At 31.6% G+C, this 26,722-nt stretch overlaps 1 protein-coding gene across 3 annotated transcripts in view; it reads right to left on the reverse strand.

Annotated features, from left to right (window-relative positions):
* Positions 1-26,722, reverse strand: part of ZnT63C (solute carrier family 30 member 1) — a 219,521-nt gene that overhangs the window by 147,640 nt on the left and 45,159 nt on the right. The window contains exons 1-2 of one of the 3 annotated variants that reach the window (XM_075378924.1): positions 25,825-25,947; positions 25,153-25,287 (exon numbers count right to left, since the gene is read on the reverse strand). The exons of 1 other annotated variant lie outside the window; for it this stretch is intronic. The gene's annotated coding sequence lies outside the window, so the exon portion shown is untranslated. Of the gene's footprint in view, positions 1-25,152; positions 25,288-25,824; positions 25,948-26,722 lie in introns of those variants that run through there. One more of the 3 variants, XM_075378925.1, reaches the window with a different exon arrangement.

The raw sequence follows: 26,722 nt of genomic DNA on the forward strand, positions 1-26,722 counted from the left end.
CAAAGTAAGCGTCCTGTACAGCGATGCACTTTTGTGCTTGACTAATCGTACTGTGACTCACCTGACGCAAAACGCTGTTTCCAATGCCGTCCGTTTCTTGTTGAATGTTCGTCTTCAGGTTTATCAATAATGTGAGGATTTGATTCATAAAACTCTATCTTAACTGGGGAACGCGGACACTGCCCTTAGCTGACAGTTCGTTTTTCTGTAGAAGAAGCCTGAAGACTCTCTATTTAATCCTTTGTATTATTGTAGTACCGTAATCTTTTTCACGATCTGTAAACTAAGGGTAAGAATTCTTCGAAAATTGTACGGTACACTTATGTATTAGTAATCCGGTTAAAAAATCCGCTATACGATTACCAGAAACAGCATACTATAGACTAGGGGCGGCAACCTGCGGCTCGCGAGCCACATGCGGCTCTTTGGATGTGAAGCTGCGGCTCTTTAGTTCCATACGCAAATATTTATTTTATAAAAAAAAAAAAACATTTAAAAATCGTTCTGAATCGATTAACGAGGATTAGGCACCGATTCTATATCTTTGCCACTTGTACACGCTTTTCACCGCACCCCTCCCCCGTGACACGCGTCGTCACTGTCGTCAGTCCGTCAGAAGCTCTCGAATGACGCCGTCGTCGGATGTTTCTATGTAGGTTTTAATTCGCTTTCGACGCAAGATAATTTGGCGTCTTCAACAGTGCTTCGGCTGTGACGTATAGTTTGTTATTTCAAGTAAAAGAGTAAGAAGCGAATTTTATCTTCTCAAAGTTATGTATGTACATATATATAATAATAATAATAATAAAATACAGAAATAAAGATAGGTAACATAAAAGTATTATATTTTTAAAATACATATTATACATATTTTTTTCCAAATAAGATACCTAACTACTTTTTTGAAGTCAATAAGAATTGTCAAAAAAGAAATAAAGTGCTACTGTTCGATATTACCGCGAAAGTATTTTTATTAAAATATATATTTAATAAATTACCTATTTTATTATTTATATTTTTTATAGCTTTTATTATTTAAAAATTAGCGTTAAAATAATAATTATAAGTGTAAGTACCTATAAATTGTTATTTAATAAACCTATTTTCGAAAAAAATTTGTAGCTCTTTAAAAACTTTGAAATTTTGTAAATTGTAATTTTTGACTCTTCTGATTCAAAAGGTTGCCGATTCCTGCGTATAGACCGATTTTTTCACCGTGAAGTGGACATCCAAATATCCGATTAGAATTTCCAGACGTCCGGTATTTAGTGTTATTCGAATTAACATGCCCAGAATAAATGAAACCGTTCCTCGTCTGACCTGAAATCCATCTTTCCAAATACGGTAATTAAAACGTTTCGATTTGTCTGTTCTCCTAAGGTGTTGCACTGTTGTTACACGATACGATTTAAAATCTAAGTCATAAAGTATCTTACGGCAAGATCTGTATTTACATTACTAGTTTAGTCAACAGAGACTCAAAAAGGCCTTAACCTTGAAAAAATTTACTACAGCAAATAAATTATTGGAACGGGTTCGGAAAAGTATGTAAAAAAAAAGTGTGCCCTAACGGATACGAGCGAATGACTATTTAATTTGTTTATTAAAAAATTAGGGAAAAAATGTTAGTTTTTCGCCAATACAGGCCTTATTTTTAATCACATATATAAATAAAAACCACCAATAGATACCTGAGGAAATGTTTCATAAAAAACCTCGCAGATACTTTTTTCTACGAGCAAAAGTATCGCCTATAGAGAATTTTACATTCAGCACAAAATCGCGCTACAGCTACCGTACATCAGTACTGTAACTCGAGGGTGCGCAACAAGTAAATTTCCATAATTCTGTTCCTATTAGAGGTAATTAAAAAAATTCAAAAAGGTACGGATTTTGAGACCCAAGGCTATATATAAATTTTCGAAATATTTTTTTTTTTATTTCTGTTTTTTTTTTTCAGTAAGAAATATAATTTGTTTACATCAAAAATTAAATTAAATGTCAGGAAAAGATTTTTGAAAGTGTATGTTTGGAGTGTCGCTTCATATGGAAGTGAAACTTGGACGATCGGAGTATCTGAGAAGAAAAGATTAGAAGCTTTTGAAATGCGGTGCTATAGGATAATGTTAAAAATCAAATGGGTGGATAAAGTGACAAACGAAGAGGTATTGCGGCAAATAGATGAAGAAAGAAGCATTTGGAAAAATATAGTTAAAAGAAGAGACAGACTTATAGGCCACATTCTAAGGCATCCTGGAATAGTCGCTTTAATATTGGAAGGACAGGTAGAAGGGAAAAATTGTGTAGGCAGGCCACGTTTGGAATATGTAAAACAAATTGTTAGGGATGTAGGATGTAGAGGGTATACTGAAATGAAACGACTAGCACTAGATAGGGAATCTTGGAGAGCTGCATCAAACCAGTCAAATGACTGAAGACAAGAAAAAAGAAAAAACAATCTCGTTAATCCGGATCAACTATGAAAATTCGGAAAATTGTTGATAAAAGCCTACAATAACAAAACTAATTGCAAAAAATGAAAAAGTCAATATAGCATTATGTTGTTGAACTTACTACCTACTCGTTCCATAGGGATACCTCTATATCTTATTTATCGATATTTGAAAATTGAATTTTTTAGAAAAAGCGTTTTTGGTACCTTGGCTAACGCTCAAAACCGATCATAATTGAATACTATTTTTTTCAAATATAAATATATTTTATTGTTATTTGTAAGGTAAAACATGAAATGTAAGATTACAGAAATGATTTTTCAAAAACTTTTAGTTTTTCACTGAGCTTTAAGAATTATGTGTTAGTACGCTTCGTAAACATATGACGCAATAAACAAATTGTTATAAAAAATTAAAGGAAATAGATATTTTAATAATGCAGCTACGTAGATTTATGTAAAAATACGTCATTTATCCAAATTTAACTTTAAATTTGATTGATTTTGTAGAATTTTGAAAATTGCTTGTGGAAGTAACGTGGTTTTTTTTATAAAAAATCTACTTTTCGTAATTATTTTATTCATTTTTAATTTTATGAAAAATTAAATACCAGCAGTAAATAAATAAGACAATTTTACATAAAAACGCTCCTGAATAATTTTTTCTACGATCAGAAATTAAGAAATTATGGATAAATTATTAATTTAATCGTTTAGTCATACTATATAAACGAGAAGGTTTATATAGGATGACTAACTCCCCCCCCTTCTAGTTTTCAAGCTATTCTACCGTAGCGCGATTTTGGTGCTTACTGTAAAATTCGCTAGCGCCCATAGTGTTCCTCGTAAAAGAAAATATCCGGGAAGTTTTTTTTATGTAAAATTTCCTCCGCTATTAGGGGAATTGGTTGTTTTTTATTTTTCCATCCGATTAAAAACAAAGCCGCTTTTGCGAACAACTAAATATTTTTCCTTAATTTGTTAATAAACAAATAATTATTCGCTTATGTCCTTTACAGCACACTTATTGATCATGGTAACCCCCACGCCAGGTAAGTATAATCTTTGACTGCCCTGCTCTTGGGAGGGCCAGACGACACCGGGGAAAACTGGCCACTCACAAGTGGCGAGAACCGCATTGTCGGACCATGTGGGAGTTCCTTGATGCGGTTGTTATGTTGAACCGACATCAGTAGTTTACTTAAGGGAAAGATTCCAACCGCACTGCTGTCGGAAAGCTAACCTAGAGATATATGGCTGACCACCAGCCGATCAAGGCTCCAAGCGCTTTAATATGGTGGACTGGTACTTGCTGGCATTCAGCGACCTAGGCGTGGCAGCGAATTGCTGTGTAGACTAAGTAAATTTTAATTTACGGATGTCATATATATTTTTAATAGTTGACGGGGTGCGCCTACCAAATTTTAGAAAATATATGAAAAGTTAGCGGTCGGGACACGTAAGCCGGTGGTGTATGGCAATGCGCTTAGCCCGCTCACGCTGTTAGGTAAGCTCTAGGAGCTATTTAGGACACTGGTCGCTAAACTGTTTCGTGGCTCAGTAGCCGTTTGTGGCACATACATTAAGTCTTATGCTTTAGGGCGACCGAATGGAGTGGAGGCGGGAAAAATGCCAAGCAAATTAATCAGGACACACTTTTATTCAACAAAATTTTGCGAACCCATTCCAATAATTTATTTGCTGTAGTGAATTTTTCGAGGTTAAGGTCTTTCTGAACTCTGTTGACTCGGCTATTATTGTAAATGATATATAAATTACATACAAATGTTATCTTTCATTTATGCTTATTATTTTTAGAATGGTTCTTACATGTGTATATATATATTTATTTATTTTTTGTATAACATTTATTTTTTTATTTAGGAACTTTCCGAAAATAAGCAAAACATTTTTTTAAAATGGTTTCATAAATAAATAACAGAAATCCGTGACGCTTTAATTTATAATTATTTTAATATAAAATATCTCTCCAACGAAATGAAAATTCACCACCTTTTATTAACCCAAATCATGTTAATAGCGAAAGCGTTATAGCTATTTTAAAGTGTGTATGTAACCTTCGTCTTTGTAACTCGGTTGCATCATCTATGCATTAAGTCGTGATCGATTCAGCATCGGCTGTCACATTCATATTTCCTCGATCCTTTTTATAAATTGAGTTGTAAAATTTACTTTTTATTATATTAAAAAATAAAACTAAAGAATGCAAAGGTGGAGCAGTAGCGTCTCAGCCTTTCATCCAGAGGTCTCCGGTTCGAATCCCGGTCAGGAATGACATTTTACACACGCTACTAATTTCCCATTTTCATATTCCCATACACAAGCTTCGAACTTAAGTGGTAAATTAATTCGTCAAGAAAAAATCTATAAATATTGCCTCATTCGTAATCAAACGTTGTATTTTTAAATAACATTTCTTCAATTTGGAGCACCGAGTGAATTATATGTTTCATATTATTGTAATCTTAGCGTACAATAAATAATACAGGGTCCGGCATATAAATCTGACGATTTTGTAGTAATTGTTATGTTGGCACCACTGTCAATGAGAAGGCGTGAGTGTTCTACATCGACAGGTCTATTCATGCTATTTCAGTAGCCAGTATGTCGTGGTCGGGTGAACAACGAGCGTTTGTGATTGAAGCCTATTTTAAAAATAACGACTCGGTTATTGTAACACAGCGTTTATTTCGCAGACATTTCAATTTAAATCGATACGCGTCTGTTCCTAGTAGGAATTCGATATTGTTGTGGGTGACAAATTTTAGGAACACATCGTCTGCTTCAAGACAAAAAAGAAGACAAAAAAAAACATTGAAATTAAAACCACTGATATCTTTGTATTGAAAAGCTGAGTAACAAAAATGAATGTACTAATGAAAATACGTAAATTAAGTTGCGTATTAATTGCTATTTACAAATAAAAATTAACAAATATTTTATAACACGGGTAATACGAAAAAATTCATTATTTATTTGCAACCAAGTGAAAAATAAGCACCTAGCCATATACACAGCAGTCCACAATACGTAGTTAAGTGTATAATTATAATCACACTTTATCATAAAAATTAGTTAAAATTTTAGTAATAAAAACAATTTTATCATGAAAACTGATAACAAAGTCATTATAATTTACTTGCATGGTTATATATTCTTACGTAGTAGAAAAATAATGACACACGAAATAACTTTAAAAATCAATATTTTAATCGACAATTTAAAAAAAAAAAAAATACAATAAATAATCTTTTTATTCGGATTTTTGGAAATGGGGGAGAATTCGGGGGGGGGGGTAGATTTAGTTTTAAAATGGTAAAATAAGCATGAACAAATTTACTGAGCTTAATATAAAGTAGGGGTTATGTTTACAAAACTTTGAAAAAACTGACTCCAAAGAAACTATTTATCCCCAAGGAAATACTGACCCGAAATTTTTACCAACAAATTGTCCCATGTACACAAGTCTCTGTGTCAAATTTCATTAAAATAGGTTTATCCAGTCAAAAGTTATTACTTTTCACTCACGTATATACAAACGAACATTAACCTCCTGCTTTTTTTCAAAAACACATACCCCACTTTTGACTGATTAACGTACTTTTCTTATTGAAGCATAACTTTCATTCCAGGAAAGTAAAAAAAATTACGTTATTTTTTATTTTCAAAAAACATGTCGTCTCCATTATAGTAATAATTATATAAAATTACCTCTCTCCGAAACGCACATTTAATTCGAACGTTCAATCTTTTCTTGTTTTTATCATGAGGCCAGAAATAATTATCATCTTAGCGATTTTAATCAAGTTCTGTATTTCAGATTTTTTTTTACACTTTTGCACGGGCATAAAATTGCAGTTAAATAAAAACAAAATTAAAATTATACATTTTTAATATATATTTTTTCTCTTCAAAAAATTACATTATTAATATAAAAGTTTTTACATGAATAAAAAAATTAATCTGCCCGTGACTTATTATTGTCATTATGAAACGATTTTTTTGGAAGTTTCAAATTCATCGTTAACGACAAATTTTTAACATGTTTACAGTAAAAAAAAATTACAGTAAACATGTTAAAAATTTATCGTATGAAATTTGACCGCATGAAAATAAACAAGAACGAAACGAAAGTAATGAAATGTAGTATAAATAACGAAGATGGACCACTGATTGTAAAAAAAGGAAAAGATTATGGAGGTAGAAGAATTTTCTTATTTGTGAAGTAGAATAAGTAAAGATGGACGAAGTAGGAGCGATATAAAATGCCGAATAGCACAGGCGAAACTAGCCTTCAATCAGAAATATAATTTGTTTACATCAAAAATTAATTTAAACGTCAGGAAATGATTTTTTAAAGTGTATGTTTGGAGCGTAGCTTTATATAGAAGTGAAACTTGGACGATCGGAGTACCTGAGAAGAAATTATTAGAAGCTTTTGAAGTGTGGTGCTATAGGAGAATGTTAAAAATCAGATGGGTGGATAAAGTGACAAATAAGAGGTGTTGCGGCAAATAGATGAAGAAAGAAGCATTTAGAAAAATATAGTTAAAAGAGACAGACTTATAGGCCACATATTAAGGCATCCTGGAATAGTCGCTTTCGTACTGGATGGACAGGTAGAAGGAAAAAATTGAACAGGCAGGCAACGTTTGGAAAATGTAAAACAAATTGTTAGGGATGTAGTATAATAGGGGGTATACCGAAATGAAACGACTAGCACTAGATAGGGAATCTTGGAGAGCTGCATCAAACCAGTCATATGACTGAAGACAAAAAAAAACTGTTAAAATAGTAAAAATAATTATAAAACATTTTAAAAAGGGAAAAATAATTTATTGGCAAATTGAAATTCATACAATCATTTAATAATATTAAAACAAAAGGTAAAACCTATTGAGTAATTCTTAAATCTGAAAAACAATAATAATTCACAGGATAGTTGAATCATAAAATGAGAAGTAACTTTACGTAATATCGTAAAATGCCGTACGTTCTGTGTGTACAGAATACATTCACAACATGTACGAGTAGGACTTCACAGAGTGAAAAAAGAAGTGGGGAATGAATCCTGTAGACGTGAATCAATGAAACAGAAAAAAACGAATATCCAGTCATATAATACCTACTAAGAAATAAAAAAAACCAAACAACTTATTACGTCATTAACAAGAAATTTATCAGTTCCATGAATCTATTTTAATAATCTTCAATGCCATTATCATTGCTTTTTTAATATATACGGCGATTTTAAAATTACTAAACGGTTGGATTAAAAAATGATGCAATGAATCGTTTATACGATCGGAATAATTTTTATTCTATTGTTTTCTCATATTCCAATATTCCTTCATAATTTCGCTTTGACGTTCCTTCTTTCTTTCAAGGACTACATCTTAAATTCACGGTTTATTTTTTATTTTTTGTTTTGTAATTGAAACCCTACCGATTTTTGAATTTTTTCTTTACAAATTTGTAAAGAAATTTTTACAAATTCCCGTGATCAATTTTTTCTGACTTCTGAAAATCATGATAATTCTGTTTTTAAAGTATTTAAATATTTTCTCAGTTAATTCAATTTTTGTCCATTCTTGAACGATATTCGTAAAATACATATTTTCTTTCTTATAGAATGAATCATTTATTATATTTTTTTGCATTAAAGCCCTTTTTTATTGGTCCATTTTGTGTTTTATGTATAGTAACAAAAAAAAAAAATACAGCCCAAAATTGATATACTTACTACTCCAAAATGTGACTCAATAAAAATGGTTTAATTAAATTTGGTTTTATTTTTAAAAAATGAAAAATAAGATGAATTCAATAAATACGTTATCTTAATATTAATATATACTTGAATAGGTGTATAGTGATTTGTTCAGAAGCGTTGTACAATGCCGAACGTTTTAAAATGATGAACAGTCTTTTTAAAAAAATATCCAACAGAAAAAAAAATTCTGATATAGACATCACATGACTTCTTTGTACGCCTATTTCAATATATAAACACATTTTTAAAAATACATAAAATTTTATTTCATTAATAACTTCCGATATTTATCATATATATTTTTTTATTGTTATTAACGAATTATTATTTATCGTAAAATGTTTTTTACAGAGGTTAATAATTAATTATTAATAAATCAATATATTTAAATTAAAAAAAGAAGATGAAATCTGATTCGAACCGATGTGACTTCTATTAAGATCCAAATATTTATTAATAAAATATTTTTGGCTATAACTCTAGAACCCAATATAAATAGGTACCATTTATGACATATCGTTTAAAAGCTCTCAATGCTGGCATATTACTGCAGTTAATGAAATTCCAAAATGTTTTGATTTTGGGCTTTTTTGAACGCTTTTGAACTTTGTTAATTTACCAATAAACAATTAAAACTTCGCGATAAAAATGTTTGAAAAAATTTAATTCTGGGAAAAATTGATGGTAACTACAGATTAAAATAACATACGACTTTTATTTGAAAGAAAATATATCAAAACTTGGAAAATACGTTGAGATTCTATTCTAAACCAAAAATAAATCTGCAAACATGTCAAATCAACTAAAACATAAGATCTTGATTAATTATAATTCAGTCCGCGATTAACAGTTTGTAACACTGGAATAGTAATCGAGAAAAAATCGATTGTAAGCCAATTAGCACCATTATTTTATAAACACTTTTATAAGAACGCGACACTGTTGCTTTTTAATACGTTTGCTTACGTAAATAAACCAGTTTACGAATTTCCCTTCGGTTTCAAATTTGTAGCACTTTCTCATTATCTTATACACAAAGCCGAAAGTTTGTTTGTTTATTCTCGCATTACGCAACCGACTAATTGCTTTCAAATTTGCAGGAAACATACGTGTTATCCCAGAGAAGGTTTTAAGCCATAGACCGAGGCTCTAGCTTCCATGGGAGTGAAGTTGTGAATTAACGATAAAATAAAAAATTCATAAAAGAAAAAAAATAGGAAAATCATTCAATAATTAAACAAACATTTTTAGTGAAACAAACGCTTAATGCAGTTAATTGAAATTTTTTAAGTGTTAGCTGGCAACCTTGCGAAGAATATTAAGTCGGCTATTCGATTAATAATTTACGTAAACATAACCTATTAAGTCTTAGTTACGATGTCATTTCCGCTCGAAGAAACTTCTTTAAGAGAACAGCGTTCTGTGATCGATTTTTACTTTCCGAAAGTATACAACCGTCATATATATTGTTTCGGATCAACGAAAAATAAGGCATGAACCCTGCGATTTTTTACACGCGGGGGTAAAAATTGAAAACTGGTCGAAAATGCGTGACCGACGAGCACCGCTCCGAGCGTCCGGTAACAGTGTCGACCATGGTGTTAGATTCTCGTATTGATTCACTTATCCGAGTAAGTTTCGTCGGTCTGCCCGACGACTTACAGTTGAACAAATAGCTGAAAAATGTCGACTAAGTGTTGAAGCAACTCGTTCCATTATTCAAAACAAATTGAACTATCGTTGATCAAGATGGGTTCCCAAAGAGCTTACCGTTCATCACAAAAACTCAAAAATCGTTTCAATAACGAAGATGACGCATCTTTGAACAGGATTTTAACCCTTGATGAAAAACTTGGATACATCATTTTGAGGCGGAATCCAAGCTTCAAAGCATTCAGTGGAAACACCTGAATCGCCTATCCGTAAGAAATTCAAAACTCAACCACCGACTGGTAAGGTTATGTTTTTGGAATGTCCATGGTCCGATTTTCTGTGATTACATGTTGGAGCAACGCGTTATCAACAGCCTATACTACTCATTCATGATTGAGAACTACTCATTCATGATTGAGAACAAAGTCAAGCCCGGGTTGAAAAGGAAATGTCCGGGATGGCAAAGAAAAGGCGTGCTTCTTCTTCAAGACACAACTGACGCTGGGAATTATTGGCAAAGTGGGTTGGGAGCTCCTACCTTACCTTCCTTACGGCCCTGACCTTGCCCCTTCGGATTTTTATCTGTTTGGTCCGATGAAAGAAGCTTTGCGGGACATCAAGTTCAACGAAAACGAAAAGATAAAGAAAAAATTACAAAACTGGCTTCGAGATCAAGGTAAAGAATTCTTCGCCGAGGGGATAAGAAGATTTGTAAAAAAGATGGGACAAGTGCAGAGAAGTTGGTAGGGATTACGTGGAAAAGTAGACAGAAATATTATATTTATTTAATAAATAATTTTTGCTGTATAGCTATTTTTGTCTGTATAATTACTGAATGACCCTCGTATTAATATTTTACTTCATTAATATATTTCAGTCACCAAGGCAACAAAATAAGTTTGATTATTTCGTCGTCTTAGATGTGCATAAGTTAGCTACCATATTCTGTCTTTTGTAATTTAGTTTCTTTTTCAGGTTTCTATAAAGCCTCAATCCTTTAATTGTTATTTATCAGTATTATTGTCACAAACATAACGGTAACGAAGACTGCGGAGATCCAGGGGTCGGAGCCCTCAGGCTAAACAAGAATGGCGAAGAAGCGAGCTCTGCAACCCTGGGATATGTCCCGTGACCCTGGGGTTCAACTGGACCGGCCGGATTGGTCTAGTGGTGAACGCGTCTTCCCAAATCAGCTGATTTGGAAGTCGAAAAGTTCCAGCGTTCAAGTCCTAGTAAAGTCAGTTATTTTTACAAGGATTTAAATACTAGATCGTGGTGGTTGGGTTTCAATACACATTTCAGAAATGGTCGAAGACTGTACAAGACCACACTTCAGTTACACTCAAACATATCATCCTCTGAAGTATTATCTGAAAGGTAATTACCGGAGGCTAAACAGGAAAAACAAAGGGCCCCGCGGGTCGAGGGGATGAAGCCCTGACAAGCTAGTCACAAATAAATTATAAATACAACATTTTTACCACGTAAAAAAAAATTTATAGCAGCAACACAATATTTATAAATTAATAAAATTCATTAATAAGGGCTTTATTTAACAAATAACATATTTTCCATGCTAACTTATGTTAATAAATAACTATGATCATAATTTACAACGATACCTTAATAATATATGCGAGACTTTAATTTTATTACATAAATGAATAAATAATATGTTTCTTTGTTGTTCTATGTACCAAGTGTCGTCTCCGTTCAGAGGTAAACGAACTTCTAACAACGGTTTCAAATGTCAAGAATCTTTTAATACTACTGTAATAAAACTGTTCTTAATAAATTTATTTTCGATTAATTAATTCTATCACTGGTCGTACCAATTAAACAACGTATGAATCTAAACATCGCGCTATCAAACACGCAGGTCGTCGATAACGGGTTGTGCACACCGCGTTGTGCACATCGACCACCGTACTATTAGTTACCGAAAAATTTGATTTTCTTGTTCGAAGTTTTGACCCCGATACGAATAAGGTTGAAGTAATAAAATTAAAGCGTATAAATATTAAGCGAAAACCGGTTGAAGTATTTAACCTAGTTTAAATCAAATTTTTTGACAAGATAACACTAGTTCGTTCGTCTAGAATCAACTAATAATAAACATGAAACTAAGAGGAATATGGAAGAAATAAAATATTATGCGATAAAACAGGATAAATATCTGATTATGGAAAAGGTCGATTATTATGAAACAAACAAGATGAACGATTTCATTAACAATGAGCCTCAGGATCATCCATAGATTTCGCAAAGGGCTGATGGATCTGTCTTACTTATTTTAGATCGTGCAAGCCAACAAAGGCGGGGAAAACTGGATGAATGTAACACATAGTTACGGTCAGTTCTGACTTGGTGTTTATCCCAGCTAATATTAGTGGTAAAAAAATAAAAAACATTTGTCTATAAAAAATATTTGTTTTATAAAAAGCAATAAACGATACGCAAGCTGATACACGAAAAATGTAACAAACTTTAAGGATATGTTCTACTAAGGAGAAAGTTAATATAAACATCGGTTTAGAAACGCTTTGTTAGTGTCGGCTGGCGAAAGATTTCGCCTTGATTTCTGCGCCTTCAGTAAATTTAGGCCCGACTAATTCTTGAAATCAAAATTTAGCGTTTTGTATGAAATCTGACCTCAAAAACTGAGAAAAAATTAAAAAAAATACATCCTTAGAACTGTATCTTTAGTAGTTTTCTGGAGTAAAATACAAAAGATTGGGTTTAAAAAACACATTATGTTGGCGTAAAATAACTTTGCTAAATTGGTTGTAAACATAGAAAAGTTTTAAAACTTGTAAAGAATTTTATTCTGAGTAAAAGTGTACGAATAAACTTCACAGAAACTAAATACGTAGATAATGATTTCGAAGTATATTACAGCTCCCAGCTTCTCTTGTGCCGTTTCCATTCACTTAAATCATCATTCCCTGAGAAATGGATCGGTCTTGGAGGTCCACATTCTTGGCCACCAAGTATGCCTGAGCTAACACCTTTTCCATCTGATGGACCTTTTCCAGATTTTTGCGTCTGGAAAATAGATGAAAAATATTGTATACAAAACAAACATACGTTGTCGTGAAAAATTAATTGTCCGCATTATGGATGCGGCTGAGCAACAGAAGGATAACCCTGAAAACTAAAAAGAGCAACAATAGCACATGTAGAAGCGTGCCAAGAAATGTGTTGAAAATGGCGGGCTCAGTTTTGAACATTTATTATAAACTGGTACGTTTAACCAGTTATACGTACCAGTACGCTAGACCAAAGTGCACTTTGCACTTTGGTCTAGCGTACTGTCTACAAAAAAAAATTCGAATTATTTAGCTTTTCTTCGTTTTATTCTACTTATCTTCATCACTTCGTTTAGAATTAAATTCTCTACAAGTTTTTTTTAACAGTTTTATGTGTTTATTATCCATTTAATAAAGTTACTGTATGTCAAAGATAAAAAACAAGGTTTCTTTACCCCATTTTATTGATTTTCACCCCAAACTTCTCAAAAGCTACTACATATATAATTCTGGGACTATTTTATTAGATTTTCGAGCCAAAAACCATAAGAAATCACTAAGTCTACCCCTTAAATAAGTCCTAGAATTTCAGTACAACCTCATTTCCACCTGGATAGCTGAAATCCGAACGAAATCTTTCACAAGAAGCAACTCACAAACAAAAACTTTTAGGATTTTTTTTTTATCTCCGGGACCACTGTGAGTTATTGCTTTAGAGGATGAGGTGAATCATTTGTAGCGTGTGAGAAAATGCCATGCCTGACCGGGATTTGAACCCGGGACCTCTGAATGAAAGGCCGAGATATTACCACTCGCGTCACGGAGGCCGACAGGACACATATTTATTTTGACTTTTTCCATTATTTTCACAAGTACAATAGGTAAAGAAAGTCCCCAGAGAACTTCGTCATACACCTGTGTGTGTGTGTGTGTGTGTGCGCGCGCGCTTGTATGTATGTATGTGTGTATATATATATATATATATATTCATGCATTTTACAATTAATATTAAATTGACAGTAATATAAATAATATTAACAGGGAAAACACACACTCCGTGTAGATGTATTAAAATTCATCTACAGTACTTCGTTGCGCAACGCGATGCGTTAGAATCGGAGGAAAAAAGACAACACAAAGATAATAAAATATTAGCAAATCTGAAAACATAAAAATTTTCAAATTCTAAGAATTCATTTTCTCTGGAAGATGTAAATGAGAAGAAATAATTTATGTCTTTTTAATCATTCCATTAATATCTATATATTATTTTTATTCAATCAGAGAATTGACAGGCTAATTATGCAAGAACAATGATTCAACTGAATCGAGTGTTTATGCACTAAGTGTGATATAAATATAAGCCTATATATTAGTATTAATAAAGTATACTACAATAGAGATAATTAAAAAGAATATTAATTGGTTGTTTAATTTCGAAATAATTATAATACTTAAATGATACGTCATTTTTCCACTACAGCAGCTCGTAGTTCAATTTATTTACACAACTGCAACCGCTTTTAATTTTTTTCTTTTTTAACAAAACAATTTTTTTGAGATATCTTCAAGAATGATAAACGGACAAAGAAGCTCTTCCCATTATAATAACTACTGCCAGTAAATTTTTAAATTTAAAAATAAAAAACAGATTCAACTATCGAATGGAACTTTTCTCATTTTCCATATTTAATAAAGTTAAGGATATCCCAGATGACCCCTTGACAATATTTTTGAGTACATTTCTACATAAAAAAAATTTTGGTTTCCATTTGACCTTCTTTTTTGGCAACTACCTCATATAACATTGTAGAAACAGGCACAAATTAAAAAACAGATGACGTATTGGGAATGATAAAACTTTTAAAAGGGTCAGGTCCTTTTTTTTTAAAAAAAAAAACCTTGTCGTCTACTACAATACTATGTATTTATTTCTTATAAATATTTCGGAAATCTCCAGATATCCCAAGCAGCTTGTAGATTCGAGACCCATGGTAGCCGCGTCACTTGTTCATCAAGTGTGAGTGAGGTCTTATAGAGACTCAAGCCGACCATACCGAGAAACGTGTGGTTAATTGATACCCAACCGCCAAAGAACATCGGTATCCACGAACTATTGTACAAATCCGAATAAAAGTAACTGCCTTTACTAGTATTTGAACCTTGGAATCTCATCTTCGAAATCAGCTGATGTAAACTAAGACCACCACAGCGGGTTACATCAATAAAGTTAGATATTTAAACCTAAAAATGAAAGTTAAAAATATTCGATATTTTAAATACATGTCTCCACCCCTCTTGTTGTTGGGCTTAAAAGTTTTTTTTTTTTACTTTCCCATCTAGATAGCCCTAAAGCAGAGCTATAGCTTTACAAGAGAAAGTATTGTAATCGATCCAATTTGGGCATATACGGTTTTCACCCGATCTTGTCGTTTCTACAGCTAAGGAACCAAAAAAAAAAACCAGTTGGAAATTTTCGGGATATTAATGTTCGTATGTGCGTTCGGTGTTTGCCTCTAAATCACTTTATATCTCCAGAACTACTGGACCGATTTTGACCAAACTAAGTCAATTTACTTCTATATATGAGGCACTGATGCCACTAAATATTCAACTTAAACGTCAAGGGGACGAGGCTGTACAGCAAGGATACCCTCAATATCTCAAGATTTCACCTAATTAAGTTCATATCTTTTTTAGACACATTTGTTAACAAATAAAACAAAACATCTACAAAAAAGTCGCAACCCACCCCAAAAAATTCTGAGTAGTCGCCTGTTACGTTGTGACGTCACAGGTGAGCGGTAGAATTAAATAAATGAATAATATTTAAAGTGTCAAAAATTATCTCAGTTTGGCTGGATCTCGAACTCGATTGTCCGGTTGACTCAGTACCCCGTGGTATCGAGTAACCACCAGGCGTAGCTGCGAGGCTTAAACTAGTGGTACCTGGCTTAAGCCTAGCGGCTACACCGATCTGCCGACCGTACAAGCGAAATTTGTTCTATGCAAGTTGTGAAATTACATTAGTCTAGTGTCCACAGTCGCCGCTAGTACCGCCACAACTGTGCGAATTAAATACGGTATACGCGCGCTTTAGTTAGAATCATTGAATTAAATAAACGAAAAAATATTATATTTAAATAAAATGATAAATATTTTTAATTAAATTGTGTGTGTAAACCCCGCATCAGAAACAACCCACAGTTGTAGGACCTTCAAGTTTTTGAAGGTCGAGTCTACTTGACCTTCAATAACGTATTGTCAAGTATTTTTTTTTTTATTGTTAATAATACTTTAATAAGTTAGCCAAAGTTAATGCAATGTTATTCAACAAAAGTAAAAAAGAAATGTCCTACTGTTCAGTGGAGCCGAAAATTATGCCAAAGCTGGGATACAGCCAAATATTTGCCAAATTTAACGTTTTTTGATTAACAGATTCAAGATATATGAGGCAAAAACTGTTTAATAATATTAAATATTCCCTTCAAATGCTACTGAGTTAAAATTTTTGGATTTTAAAAAATGTACTTCCATAGTACTGAACCTCAATTTTCTACAACTACTAAACAAAACGTCAAAAATTCTTAAAGGTAAAAACTACCCCTCTCCTTTTTAATTTTGTCCAAAACTTAATTCCATCACTGCCCATATGTAAAATCTTTTCGAAGAACCTATGTAGGGCCAGTCCGGAGTATTAATAAAGAAATACAGGCAAACACACGTACGTACGTACTCGTACATATAACTTTCGGAAATTTTATAATTTTTTTTTAATTTTTTGACTAAGTAGGGGGTCTTGAAATATCATCATTTACAAAAAAAAACTCGATATCCAAAATTCTGGCCGATCGCAATACATTCCCTTTTAAATGTAAGCCTCCATCAACATTGAGTTATAACCGGGAAAGTAACTATAATAAAATCTGTGAAAGAAAATCAATAAAATTAAAATTTGACCAGGCTAAAATCTGACATTCCATTACCGACATTTTTAATTTAAAAATAAAAAGCTAATTGCAAAATATAACGTTCATAAATCGGCTGTAATTAATAAAATATTTATTTTCATTGTAGAAAATTGTAATCCACTTTTACTTTCCTAGCATGATAGGTCAAGAAAGTAAGATGGTAATCTATTAAAAAATTGAGTATTTTTCTTTCATTTCTCGACGCTTTAAGACCCAGGGATCCGAAAAAAAGATGGGTTAATGTTCGTACATGCGTCGGTGTATTTGAAGCTTAATAACGTTAGATTGGATAAACTACATTGATGAAATTTTGTTCAGAATTGTGTATATGGAGCAATTCGTAAGTAAAATTTTGGGATTAATATCTCCAGTAGGTAAGAAGATGGTTTTATGGTGGGGGTCAATTTTCTCAAAATTTTAAAAACATAACCCCCACTTTGTATTAAGCTTAGTAAATACGTACATGTTTATCTTACAATTAAAAAAAAAAAACTGTCCCAAAATTCCTGGCCTCTCCTAAAAATCAAAATAGCTGTCTTTTTATTTATTGCATATTTTTAACATAATTTTTTTATTGTCTTATTAGGCATAGTAAAAGTACAAACGACCTCAAAAAAAAAAACTTTGGAGAACATTGGGGAGCTAGAGAGCCAATCAAATTTTTAAAATATCGATTTTTTAAATTTATTATATAAGTTTATTAAAAGTGTAAATAATATCAAAAAAGAAATCTTAGGTAACTTTTTATTGGTTGCTCAGGATTTAACTGTATTATTTTAGTCGCTTCCATTTACCATAATCAACGTAAGAAAATCAAAAAAATTTCTCGGACAGTGATTTTAAAGATGGGGAGCAGAAAAAAGTATTCATTTTTTTTTTTTTAATTTTTACGTTTTTGGTTTATTTAAATATATAATGATAATTTTACAATAAAACTTTATCATAAATTACTCCGGAAATAAATTACCCCAAAAAAGAAATTATAGGTAACATTTTTACGTATAATTATTGTTTTTACTATATAAAAATAAATAACCTAACCAGTGCCAGGAAATTATTACAAATTGATTGCCAATTTTTTTTTTAAATGATCATATTTGTATAACTGAAAATGAAATTAAGATAGGAATGGTAATAAAAAGAATCATTTAATAGACGAAAAAACCAATAAATATTACGCAATTTTATAAAGCCTTACATTTGATAAGTATTTTTGCACGGGTATGAAATATAAACAATAAGAAAAAAAGAAACGCTGGAGGCGTTTGGAGTATAGGTATGAGGGAGAACGGGTGAAAGATTAAACGGTAAAGTGAAAAATAAATGAAAATGATAAGAAAAAAACAAGCTTAATCAGATGAAGTTTAGCTGGAAAAAAAAAAAAAAATGCAGATAGACATAGCGCGCATGGGACTTGCCTAAGGGTATGTAACTGCCTTTAAAAAGTAACTGAAAATTTTATATTGGTTGAATACACTTTTTTTTTAACAATAACACTATCGGTCCAAATTTTATAACATCATGTTAGTTTGTAGCAAAAAAACGGGGTATTTAAAAAATTAAATGTATACATTATATATATATATTCTAACACTTTTTGTTCTTATTTATATTACTTTTATTTTAGAAAAATGTAACCAAATGCGGAAGCTTTTGTTTAATACAAGTTGACCTCGCCTTGAATAATCTAAAAAAAAAGAATAGAAAAAATGCATACGTGTAATAATAAAATGAGAATTAAATTTCGTAATGCGGAAAATTAAAACCAGTTATTTATACTACAATAAATTTAATAAAATAATTTGTTTTTTTGTTTTTTAATAAAAGAGAACGAAAAATAAAAATAAATAAATAAATGTTATGTTACTAAAGGAAAGAAACTTTTTTAAAAACAGTTAAAGACTACAAAAATTTAAAGGAAATATTATCTTAAAAATAATACCTATTAATTAATGCATATTGAATTATTAACAAATTTAACAGCCTAAACTAAATTCAAAAGCTAAATGATTTGCAAAATTTTAAAGCTAAATTTCTGTTCAAAAATACCGATTTTAATAATAATCAATCGATTAATTTTAATAATCAATCTATTGCATAAAGAAAAAGAGAGGAAAGTGCATTATTTGTAATATTATAATACAAATCTCTTTCTAATTGCTGTGACGCAATTAAAGTACTGGACGTACAAAATGCAAAAAGATCAGAACTGTTTTTTTTCTAGTTTAATGATGTTTATTGAACAAATTTTCCTGTTGAGTTGAAACAGTATAATAAAGTATTGTTTATATATACAAGAAAATGGGACACATAAGTTTATTTTACTCTAACTGGCCCAGTCTTTTTCTAATGACTGTATGACGGATATATAACACGAAAGGAACAAAAGACTATACATGGCCGGTCCTTATAATAAACAGTTTCATGAGTTTCACTAGCTACATTTCAATAAACTTGAGACGTTTTAGTTCAATGGAGAAAGCGACGGAAAACCACTTTACTCCTTTACTTTCCCAAGTAAACCTGGCATAGGATCTTATTCTTGCGGATAGCTATGTTATTTTTGGGATTCATTTACGAGTCATATCAGGTCGTCTACAATCGCGCTAAACAAACATAGTGAAAAGTGACACTTGATAACATTCTTTGATGGGATTAACATGATGCACAACGTATAAATAGGATCAAAAGAATGGACAATAGGAAAAATCACTTCATTTAGCAATCCTGATATGAAACGGAGGAATTGGCACGCCTTTACAGCGACTTAGAATGCGGCATCCAACAGGAAACGATGAGATATTAATGGATATTTATGGAAAAAAGAATTGTATCGGTCATAATCCCTCAGCATATCTGTATAAGAAGGAAATAACACATTAATAATCAACAATTTTTGTAGATCGACTTAAATTTACGCTACAACAAAAAAATGTTTCCTCGCGAGACAAAATAGCCACCAGACATCAAGTGCAAGCACCTAAAAAAAAAAGAAAAGACATATATTACAAGCAGACATATAGAGAGGCAGGTGAGATGGGATCAGTCGATGAAAAGACAGATGGACCTACAAACCGATCGCTTCAGAGATGACTGTACCGAAAACACGGGGAATTTCGGGTACGAAGTGACCCAGTTCCTTACCGGTCACGGATGTTTTAAAGCATACCTGTAAGCGGAGACGCTTTGACCCTCTGCGGAATTTATTGCGAAGATGGGATACTCTAGAACACATGATGTTCCTGTAGCATAAGGTTACATGCCAAACAGAATTCGAAGCGCTTACTTCCAGAGAAGTTCATTGGGATTATACTGCAGACCGAACGACTATGGCACGTGGTGTCCACGATATCGATTAGGATCATCTGACAAAAAAGTCCAGGAATGATTAATTCCCTCCTGCGGTTTTTTTTTGTTGAAAACCTGCAGGAGGGTATTAACATTGATTAGCAATGTGGGTGAGGAGGGGTGAGGAGGATGGAGACAATACACGCGGAGTGCTATTATAGTACCTTAAAGTGGACCCGACATCCCATGCTGTAGAGGGAAGGTGATTTAGTGGGTAGGCCCACAAGGAAGAGTACCACTATGAGTCTACTACTAAGAGTCCCACAAGGAAGTCTACCGTAAGGTTAGAGTCGAGTTCACTGGACAAATCGGATGATCGGGGCAAGGAATTGTTCTTAAAACGGCCGAGCGGAGCGACATTACTATTACCTCATTTTGTTAAAAATAAACTCTTGCGACGTCAATGTTGAATATAATGAACAACTGAATCTGCATAGAACTTTTATAATGTAACAGTATGTGAAAAACAAAATAAGATAGGAACAAATGATTCCAAAAAGCGAGTATTCTGCATCAAACACCAACTCTAAGGTCAGAAGAGCTTTTTCAAGTAGTTGGCGAGAATTATCATGATTCCAATAATCTTATAGGAAATGAATTTATATTCTTCCTATTCACAAGGCCCGATAGTTTAAATTTCATTACCAGTCAAATAATGATATCAAATACAGAAAAATTGTTCTCGGAAAGCTTTTCTTGCAATACAATCTCGGCCTGGTAACTTACGCCAGGCTATGGAATACAGAATATGGAACGCCAATTTTATGGATAATTATATCCATAAAATTGGATATTTTATGGATGATAATTTACAGTAATTGCATAATCTGACACACCTTGTTCGAATGCATATTTGAGTGCCGATCAGCCTTGAGCTTCGATCAACAGTACTTCCTATACGTTCAATAATCTCCTATATCCACAAAATTTCATACTTCTTTCCGATTTTTTGGCTAACGTAGATGATGCAGAGAAACTCTTCTACCCCTAGTTAAGTGATGACAAGACGATCGCGTACATTCCCGTGTTTTACAGTATTGAAATGTCGCTTAAACAATCGCTTATCATAATACGAGTTGTGGCTATTAAATAACGCGACTAATGCTGCTACAGTAAAACTGCGCACGCGCAAATTTCGTACGATCGACAGCTATGTAGCGTGAAGCCTTCTCTTTCAATTGTTGCCACTCCATTTTCTGTACAAATATTAGTCTGGCCGTGGCCTTCGTTTGGATAACATCCGTTTTTTTTGTTTTGCCGAAAAATAATAAAGTGTTTTATTAGAGCAAAAAATTGTCGTAAAATTTCATATGAAACTAAGAAAAACCGCTACTGAAACTTATCTTTTGTTTAAAAAAAAGTATAAGGCAATGAATGTTTATCACATGCGCGAGTTTTTGAGTGGTTTTAGCGTTTCCAAGATGGCCGAGAAGACTTTGAAAATGATGTTCGCCCGGGTCGCCCTTTCACATCTAAAACGGGTTCACTGAAGTCACAGGGTTCCCGAAGGTCAAACTATTAATCAACATTACTATCTTGAGATCCTTGTTCAACTTCGTGAAAAAATAAGAAAAACTACCCGAATTGTGGAAGAACAAGTCATGAGTTCTTCATCAGGACAACGCACCGGCGCACATTGCATTGTATGTCAAGACGTTGCTAGCCAAGTATAACATCCCAGTGTTAGACCATCCGCCTGACCTGGCACTGTGTGACTTTTATCTGTTCCCTAAGATCACATCTGCATTAAAAGAAACAAGATTTCAGATCGCTGAAGCTGTGAAAGAAAAAGCGGCCCGCGTCATGAAAGAACTCACAGAAGAAGACTTCCAATACTGTTTCGAACAATGAAAAATTCGCATGGAGCGTTGTAGAGATAGAAAAGGGATGTATATAGAAGGGGATAATAATAAACATGTATAAATTTAAGATAAAATATTCTACAGCATTAGGTTCATTATTTAATAGATACACCTAGTAGAATAATCATTGTTGAAAAACCTCTCCATAACGAGCGCGTAAAGCCTATCAAAGTTTATCGGAATTACATAATATTATTTCTACTTTAAGGATAAGTACTCAAAACGATATCATGATTTACGCTGATCTACGAGAAAATCATTACCCAAAGGTAATAGTACCGTTCTAGATACGGGTATCCAGGCCGAAGATTTGCATGCGGGATAGATGCTCATTATCTGATGGGAATCTAAAGTACTTCATTGAGCAAGGTTTTTGCAGCCGCTTGGTAGTTATATCTTACTTTTTCAAGATAAACCCTCCCTTTAGATAACCAACCCTTTTTTAGATAAACCATCTCTTTTCTTCCAGATAGTATTCTATGAATATCTGCCAGATGTTCATTGGATCCGTGTTAAAAATGTTAAGTTATGTTTTAGTTACGCGTCCTTGGTACTTGAATGCTTTCATAGACAGAACATAATCTATAGACTTGACCACGAACTGTTTCCTTTCCTGAGACTATAAAAAAAAAGTCAAACTGGGGCTAATAGGGTTTAAAAGAGTCACCTAATCCTACATTTTTGTAATATAAAACTAAATTTCAAGGATGTGAAATTGGAACAACAGTAAATGAACACGTTTCATAAGAATAGATCGTAAATAACAATATATAAGCGTTAATTAAAATATATAAAAAAAATTATTAGCTCTTTTACTTTTCTTGTTAACCTAAAAAAATACAGAGTTAAACATGAAACTATAATGAGTGAAAATATATATATATAAAATTGTTTAGTTCACTTTAAACTTTTGATTCTTTTTTTTAAATTCCCATCAAATTAAAAACAATATACCACTCTTTATTTTGAAGCCGATTTAAAAAACTATTTTAAGTATTATTACAATTTTATCAGTTTTTAATACTTTTTTTTTTATACTAGTACAGTAAAATTTTTTAAACTGATAATATTTACATTTTTTAATAGTTTTACTTAATTTAAAACGTGGGTACACTTATATTAACCCGTCGACCATAACCATAATGATTCCGTAACTTTGAAAATACTTTAAAATTACGGAATAATTAACGTATTTAACATAGTAAAAATATAAACATTATCGCTTATAATTATAGATATAAATTAACCAAACTTAACCAACGCCCGCTTCGCTGGCTAACTTCGACTAATTAACGGTAACGTTTTGATTATTTAAATATTTAAAACATTACTGTGTTAATTAGTCAAGGTTAGCGAGCGTAGGTTAAATTTGGTTAATTATATTTAAAAAATAAATAAATATAAACGGTCATAAAAATATAAATATCGGGTGATATTAACAATAACACAAACTTTTGCAATTTATTGGTCGACGGGCTAATACACAAGTACTAAAACATGAATAGGCCTAAAAATATTACCCTGATCGTAAGAAAGAAGTCAGTTTACAAGAAATATAAAGATGCATCGTCATGGTAGAAAAAATGAATTCAGAAGATAACTATGTAAAACTGATAAGATCCAGCGTAAAGTATGCTAAGGCTCTCTAGAATGCAGGGATATATATAAACATTTTTTTAATAACGATATTTTTTTAACTTTTCGAATTATCTTAAGAAATACATTATTACATAACAATAAGCAATCGGCAAACAAAATAAGACCAGCAATTTTTTTATTGAAACTGGTAAAAATAAAATAAAAAAGTACAATATTTTATTTTAAACCCCAGTAATTTAATTTCCCACATTGAAACCAAAGTACATACAGTTTAGTTAAATTTTTTTTTCAAAATTAGTCTTATACAATCCAAAAACTGTGAAATAAAAAATTAATTGGGTAAATAGATATTTAACGGTAATATATGATATATAGATTACGTCAGAAATGGGTAGATAAGTAACTCAAAGGATAAAAAAGGAATTGCCTGGATGAATCAAGGGAAACCGTGGTAAAACCTAACTAAGAACTCCATCATAAAATACTCAATTAATTATACGATAAAAAAATAGATATGTTTAAATTCCACAATAATTATTTGAAATATAAACACGTAAAATATTATTTAAGTAAATACATTAAATATAACAAATTATTGCAACTTAATTGGTAATTCAAAATACGTAAATGAAAATTATTTTAAGCATATATTTGTATACACGCTGAACGAAATAAAATTGAGGGATTTTAAAATTTTCAATTAGAATTATTTAAAAATTCGTGGACACTAATATTGTTTCCAAAAAAAATTTATTTTAATTGTACTTTAAATAAAATAATTTCGAAGATAGATAATTTTTTTTAATTGTTGGTAATTTATTAAAAATTTCAACGTTTAGGTATAAATACGGATTTTCTTGTAAGCCTAAGTATTGGATCGAATTAAAAAAAAAAGAAAAAAAACCAGTTATCTTCTCTGGTTTATTAGAGGTGGAAAACTTTAGTTAAAATTTCCATAAAATTACATAATTGGATTTTAATGTCTATGCTATTTACCGTAGTTTAATCGTAAGGGATCAATTAACGACATCGACTCATACCTCTCAACCTCAGTATGAAGAAGATATAACTAATTTAAAATTAAGAAAAACTAAAATTTAGATTTTAGACTAAATATAACTTACAGAAGCTATTCGTAATTGCGATATGAGGTAATACATTTGTAACGTGATAGTTTAAAAATACAGAGTACTACGAAGTACATTCATACGCCGTCAAAAAATTGAGTTTTTATATAGCGGGGTAGAAGATCCAACAATATGAGTCATTCCACTTTCTACCTAGCTAGTCAAATTTCAACATAACAATCATCTGAACAAAAAAAATTTATGTTACACATAACCTAGAATTTTAATAAAAGTAAACAAAGAGTTAAAAAACATTTTATAAAAAATCACACATCCAAGCATAACAAATTGCAATATTCCAAAAAAGAAAAACAAAATACCTTGCAACAGCAGTTTTGTAATATCTTCACAACGAAGTCCGCTTGTGTAAATAAATATCTTAATTTTTAATCATCAAAAAGTAAAATAATATATTTTTTTTTTAACTTATGACATTAAAAGTCTTTATTTAAAGGCTGCAAATAAAAAATATAATGAATTATAAAAATAAACTGTTAATAATTACATACAATATTTAGTTTTTACTTAAAAACTAAAACTGTGCGTTTAAAAACCACTTTAAATCTGTATATGTAAGTTATACAAATAGATTTTACCAATAACACAACTGTAGTTATATAGTAAGTTTATAAAATCACTACGGAAGAAAAGTACGAGAAGAGAATACAGCTTGAGTGCACACGACACTAACAAGAATTACTACTAGCCTATAGAAGAAGAAAAAATGCACCAACGACTTGCAATGTCGGGTGACGTACCGTGAACTAACAACGAGTTGTTAGAGAAGAAAATTATTTAACGTTGAAGACCGCGTGCAACAATACGAATAGCATGGCAATGACTTTCCCATTGTGATTTAACATGTCACGCACAGTAAATATTAAAACACCACGCTTTTTATATACAACATGAATTATAAAACAAACAAACAAAAATATTCAATATATACAATTTATATGCGCGTACAAGAATACGCAAAAATAACCCGTTACCTAAAAAGACGTGCGTGTGTACGTACGTACGTTCACGACCACCACCAACAAAACAACAAACAGCACCGCACCACGACGCACACTGTTTAACGATTTTCACTGGCGGCTCAGTATTAATCTCCCTACTACAACCATTGTATAAATCAGCTGGAAACAACATTACCAACGTAACGGAACATAAATTCTTTTTCTACATCGTATCAAACAAAACAAACATCGTTATTATTTTCATTTTATTTTCCCATTTATAAATATATATAAACACACACACACACAACCAAACATGCAACTCCTACGAAAAACTAACACTGCCAAAATATAAAAATACATTAGTTAATTAAAATAAATACACCGATCGTTATTTACAATCCAAATTTTATAATATATAAATAGGAATCGTTTTTAAGATTATTTATATGTAATTTTAACCAAAAAATTTATATACAACAGTAATTCTACGAATAATATACATTTTTCATTTAGTATTCCGTTTAATAAGTTGATCTCTACGATAAAATTAAGAACAAAACTGAAAACGGAATTGCTGACCGTAACTATTTGTAGATTTAGCCGACCCCAAAAATAATCTTACTGCAACATCAGGTTACAGTACATAGTTTCTGTAACGCTGAGTGTTGCAAACCATATACTAAGGAATCTTAATATAAAATTCCATAAAAATTGAAAAAAAGAGTTAGGCCACATCACAAATATACAAACACACGAAATACTAAAATAGACGTCACTTTTAAAAAAAAAGGATCTTGCTTCGCTTGGTCAATTAAAATTTATAAAAAAATTTTATCTAAAGTTTATAATTTCAAATAAAGAATATAAATCATTTTTTTGGTGATTTTACATCTCCACTTCTTAAAAGCAGCACATAACTTACCCCCTT

This window comes from Lycorma delicatula, chromosome 11, assembly GCF_047948215.1.
Source record: "Lycorma delicatula isolate Av1 chromosome 11, ASM4794821v1, whole genome shotgun sequence".
NCBI classification, from domain to species: Eukaryota; Metazoa; Arthropoda; class Insecta; order Hemiptera; family Fulgoridae; genus Lycorma; species Lycorma delicatula.